Source organism: Hyaena hyaena, unplaced genomic scaffold (genome assembly GCF_003009895.1).
Source record: "Hyaena hyaena isolate Hyena2069 unplaced genomic scaffold, ASM300989v1 scaffold_973, whole genome shotgun sequence".
NCBI classification, from domain to species: domain Eukaryota; kingdom Metazoa; phylum Chordata; class Mammalia; order Carnivora; family Hyaenidae; genus Hyaena; species Hyaena hyaena.
In genome coordinates this window covers 237,453-243,452 of record NW_024081601.1, presented here as the reverse complement: position 1 = coordinate 243,452, position 6,000 = coordinate 237,453, and the positions used below count along the sequence as shown (strand labels likewise).

The following is a 6,000-nucleotide window of genomic DNA, read 5'->3' as shown; positions in this document are numbered from 1 at the left end:
CTTTTAAGCTACTGACATTCTGTAAGTTTTGTTGCACATTCACAGGGGATTGCGGATAAGTCAATTTTGTCCTCTCATCAACAAAAATCATAAGATCACCTCCAATTTCAGAGTTGTTAGGATAACAAAACAATGTGAGCATCAGTTAGCATCCAATCAGAAAACAGAACTGATATCAAGAAATTCAATAGATAGAATTTAATAGAGAACTACTTAGAGAATTTTTAGAGAGCTAAACAGGGAAATAGAGGTAGATAGGACAACCAGAGATTAACCACTGAAGGAAGCTACTTTCACTTTGAAACCTATGAATGTTTCACACCATTCTGTAATTACACATGCTAACTGGTGATTAGTTATTTGGGTGAGTTAAACTTTAAGTTTCTTCTACAAAATAGGGCTAATAATTCCCACCTCTTAATTTATTGTGAAACTATATAAAATATGCCTGGCACACAACATATACTCATGTTATTCCCATCCCTCCAGCATCAATCTTAAACAATTCCATGCAATTTTCCATTTCTATCTATTTTATATTGAACAAAAGATAAAACTTGCAATAAATTTACTCCCAGTGAGTTCTGACCTTGTTTCTTGCTACTAAAATTTAAGGATTTGCCAAGAAGCAAACAACAGGAAAAATGTAGTTTACAAAAAAATAAATTTAAAAATAAAAATGCGGTATATAAGTTAACTTGTTAAAAGCTACTACACTATAAAGTCCTGCTTCATGTTATATGTAGAAAGTTCAATTATAGAGTCTAATCATTGCTTTATTTTGATTTTGATAATGCAGGACTCTGGAACTGGAAATGAGAAGTGATTGTTCATATGTGTTTTTTAGTGCATGGATGTTAAACCAGCTATCAATTCTTTCCATCCAGTTATTCATCCACTAACTCATCAATTTAACCAATATTGATTTAGTGCCTTCAAGTTTCAGTTGCTGTATTGGGTGCTGAGGATATGATGGAAACCAAAACCAAAACCAAACCCCAAACCATATCAAATGAGGGAGAGAGTGAGAGACCATGAGCACACATACAAGCGTGTGGGCGAGCCATCAAAGATGAAAAGGGAAAGAAGAAAGCAAGTAATACAAGATTCACAGTTTCTAGGGGTGAGGAGTACTGCTACTAAATAACTGTACAAATGTATAGAAATTTAATTCATAATAAAAAGCTATATAAAAGATAAAACTATAGAAATCATAACAGCACCCTGGTTTAGTTTGTAAGTTGAGATTAAGATTTCTGAAAAAACACATTTAACAATAGACCTGAAAGATGAGTAGTAGTAACAAAGGAAAGTGGATTACATTTGGGTGAACAAATTAGCTAATTTATACATTTTTTTAAAGCAAGCTTCTACTTTCAGTATATTATCATTCTATTAATAGATATTCCATCTAAAATGTTTATAGTAAACTCTGTTCTTCACAAATAGCATTCTGGGCTTTTTATGTTAACTTTTTTATTTGAGAAGTAGCTTAGAGTGATTTCATTATTGAACTCTATGTTGTTCCTTACTGTGAAAATTTCTGTTGAGAAGAATATTAAGTAACGTGGCACTTTTGTCGACTTTACTGTGTCCTTTACCTCAGTGACTTACACTTAATTATAGCTAAATATATCCATACTATTTGGGTGCCTGGGTGGCTCAGTCGGTTAAGCGTCCAACTTCGGCTCAGGTCATGATCTCACTGTTTGTGGGTTCGAGCCCCACGTCGGGCTCTGTGCTGACAGCCAGCTCAGAGCCTGGAGCCTGTCTTCAGATTCTGTGTCTCCCTCTCTCTGACCCTCCCCTGCTCATGCTGTCTCTATCTCTCAGAAATAAATAAGTAAACATTATATATATATATATGTATATATATACATACAATGTATATATATATATACATATATATATATATTCACTATTTGGTTTAAAGTGACCAAAATTCAACATTGTTTAATTAAAAAATGGAATTCATTGGTCCATGTAAATCACAATTAAGATATTATTCTTAATTGGATGGATCTAGTTACTTAAACATGTTTATCAGATTAATCTCTAAATTTATCTCAGTGTCCAATACTAAGAGAGCTGTTTGTAGTTGATGTAGATAACTCACTATTGATTTTTATATAGTACTCCTATTTTAATACTTTTGTAAAAAATAAAGTTTCATAGGAAAAAGTGTGACTTGCTGCCACTTTTGCCACTTTTTAAAATGTGTCCTTTACAGGTAGAATAGAACTCATTCTCTTCTATGCAACTGACAGGAATTCATTCTCTTCAGTTTGGAGCCAACTGAATTGATTAGGTGATTTATATCAGAAAGAGTAAATTCAGATCAGCTCTTATAAAACCAAAGGCATATGTTGGCTTTTGCTACATGTCTTCCAACAATTTACTGCTTTATATCCAGCAATGACATGTGTATTGGAATATGTACTATGATCTTGTATTATTAAGTATTTGTGGGTGCTTTGCTAAAGAATACACATATACACAGATCCACACTTTCTTAAAATTCAGAAAGCATGACTAAAATTAGCTCTACATCTCTTCTAGAATAAGATTGTTGCCATCGATTTTGCTTCAGACCTTAAAGTTTTTGGTATTTATGCTTTCATTCAATGGTGTGATTTCCCAGTAGTCCTGTGGGGACCTCAGAAACTGTTGTATGTCCTACCTCAGTGCAGAGAAAGAAAAACCTTCTATTAAATTAGGTGTGTGTGTGTGTGTGTGTGTGTGTGTGTGTATCATTTTTAGTGTCTCTCTGTGTCACTATCTGTTTTTATTGTGCTCTCTCTCTCTTACTCAGTCTCATAAAGGTGTGTCATTTCTCCTTCCTGCTTTACTTGTTAAGTCCTGTGTGACTTTGTTTTAAGAGACCACACAGAATGCATGCCTTAGAGTTTATCAGGGAGAATAACCTCAAACTCACAACTTCTCAGTGTCTCAAAGTCTTCGTGGAAATAAATACAAAGCATTTCCTGAAAATTAAGTAATTTTTCTTGCTCAGAGATTTTTTTAAATTTATTTTGTGAGAGAGCATGTGTGAGGGGCAGAGAGAGAGAGAGAGAGAGAGAGAGAGAGAACCCTAAGCAGGCTTTTGAACAGTGAGCACAGAGCCAGATGTGGGGCTCCAACTTACAAACCATGAAATCATGACCTGAGCCAAAATCAAGATTCAGACACTTAACTGACTGAGCTACCCAGGCACCCCACTTGCTCAGAGATTCTTAACCTTGCATAAAACATTATTTCAGAGCTTCTTAAAATTACATATATATTTTATGTATTTGAATTTTAGTGGACAATGTATTGTTTTCACCAGGTATTCAGAATGGTCTGTAATTAAGATATGGTTAAGAATCATCTCACCTGATGTTTTCAAATCTATAATTGGATTTAGCAAAAGATTGTAACACTGTGTACTGATGTGTAGACTTTGGTACTCCAGAAATGTGTAATTTAATTATGTCTAAGTTGAATATTAAAATCACACACAAACACACACACACGTTTAAAACAACAATAACAAACAAAAGGTATCACTTTGCCTAGTGAAGACATCTACCTTTGGTGTCCATATATGAACAATAAATATGCTTCTTTGAAAAACTGGCCTATCTTCATATTTTGGAAACAGTGGGTCAAGTAATTGGTTGTGTTTCCACTGGCTTTGCTGTTATAGACAGTGAGCTGCCAAATTAGAGGCTTGAGATGAGCTACTGTACTCCAGGGCACACATTTTCTGTAACTGTTGAATTTATTCTTTTGTTTCTACCTTTATTTACTTTTGCCACAAATTCTTTACTTCTATTTCTTAACCATTTTGTTGTACTGTGTATATTTATAGTTTGCCTTAAATCACTTCCAAAAGCACTGAGAATACAAATATAAATGAACAAATAAATAACAATAGTGAATGAGGCAGCATACAAGTCATTTATTTGTTTTGCACTTTTTTTTTCACATGGTCCATAATTTCACTATGTTTTCAGAAATGGTTTCTTTAGCAACATACTTTGTAGTTCTTTGTTGTAAATATTCATTTTGGTTTAAAAGCCACTAATGTGTTCTTAATAAAGTAGTAAGTTAAAAGAAGCCCACACAGAAAAATGAATCCAAAGTATTTTAACCAGAATGGTAAAACAGGGAAGCTCCTTTTTCCTTATTAGGTTATCGGAGGAAGGGGCACCTGGGTGCCTCATCTGGTTAAGCATTTGACTCCAGTTCAGGTGGTAATCTCATGGTTCATGAGTTTGAACCCCTGTTGGGTTCTGAGCTGACAGCTCAGAGCTTGGACACTGCTTTGGATTCTGTGTCTCCCTTTGTCTCTCTGCCCCTCCCCTGCATTCTCTCTCTCTCTCTCTCTCTCCTCTCTCCTCCCTTTCTCTCTCTCTGTCAAAAGTAAATAAACATTTAAAAAATTTTAAAAGCTCATATTTTAGTAATCACTGCTTTAGGTAAATGCGCTATTTTGCAGTTGCTTATTCAGAAAATCTAACAAAATTGAATATACTACTCATAATGTGTCTACACTGTCCTCTACTTATAAACATAGTTATGAATTTATACCTTGGGAAATATTTTAGTACACTCCAATATATTTTGCATATGTGCATATTTTGCATATGTGTATGTACAATTGAACTTTGTCTTTTAGTAAAATTGATGTCATTTATATAGTCCGTATTTTTATTTCTTTTAGTTTTAAACTTGCATTTGTACTAGGTTAACAATAGGTATTGCTCCTTTGTTACTGTTTGGTATGAATGGGTTGGTGACTATCTTTCTGTATTGTACTAAGATGTCCTGATGAATAGGAAAAGAGTGTAAGAAGGAATTGATTTTTTTATGCCCTAAGTAAGACTCCCCAAACTACACTAGCATGTGTAGAATAGTCAATTAAATCTGTGTTTAGTGGGTAAATCAAAGCCCAAGCCTTGGGCATAGCTTATCTAATAAGAATACTGTAGAGGTCCACTATAAACCACTGATTCCCAGGAACATATTGTGCTCTGGAAGCATTAAGGGCTACCCTAGAGAAAAGAATGAAAATCATACTCATTACACAAAACATAGGTAAAATTTAACAAGTAAATATACTTTGAGTAGCCTCTATGCCCAAGAATGCTGCATGCCCAAGAATGCTGAGTCCTCAGGCAAATTGAAAAGTCTTCCCTCATCACACATCTCATTCCAGGCAAGGACTAGGCTTAGTTCTACTATGCATGCTGCAAAAGTGCTCGGTAAATACTTGTAGAGTAACTGATACCACTGTAAGGAAAAAGAAGGGCCCTATATAGTGGGCCTATGACTCAGATACAGCTGTCAGGAAAGAAAAATGAAGCACCCAGGTTACCAAAAACTAGATTTGCTGGAATAAAAGGAAATGGCTGTCTGGTAGCTTCAAGGCAGAGAGCTAATATCCACTTCTTTCTTTCACCTTATGAGTGATTTAGTGCTGTACTAGAAGATGTGGCCATTGCTGTACTCTGCTTCTACTAGTAATATAACAGGTAGGCTGACCCTTAGGAGGAAAAGCAAATATGAGCATCGCTTCCTTCAAAAGTTTGCAGTGAATTGCTAAACTATAAAGACTTCACTTTTAATACACAAAGAGAAAACCTGTGATAGTGTTTTTTAAGGTCTGATAAAAATAGCCTAAGGGACAATCTCCCCCAAGTAGTTGCAAGTAGGCAGAGAAAAGGAGAACCAAGACGCTTCACAGTGAACACTCTAGTGGGCTAGAGAGTACATATTTGAAGGAGTAACTATTAGAAGGTATATCCTTTCTACATTTGGAGAAACTCAGTGTCATTGTGTAAAGTAGTCTCTAAAATAAAATAAGGACTGTAGAGGTATGTCACTGCATTGCTGCTTTGTCTGTCAGATTTTGGCCTGAGAAATAGAATCACTACCAGTAATGTAGAGTAGAAATTTATCATAGAGACTTTTACTTCACACAGTTGTGGGAGCTGGTGTAGAAGTTTCTGCAAG

The 6,000-nt window shown here is 35.0% G+C and overlaps 1 long non-coding RNA gene across 4 annotated transcripts in view; it reads left to right on the top strand.

Annotated features, from left to right (window-relative positions):
• Nucleotides 1-936: 936 nt before the first annotated feature.
• LOC120223210 overlaps nt 937-6,000 on the top strand; it is a 104,563-nt gene continuing 99,499 nt past the window's right edge. For 3 of the 4 annotated variants that reach the window (XR_005526234.1, XR_005526232.1, XR_005526233.1), the window contains exons 1-2: nt 937-1,123; nt 2,231-2,308. This is a non-coding gene — a long non-coding RNA (uncharacterized LOC120223210). The remainder of the gene's footprint in view (nt 1,124-2,230; nt 2,309-6,000) is intronic. The other variant, XR_005526235.1, reaches the window with a different exon arrangement.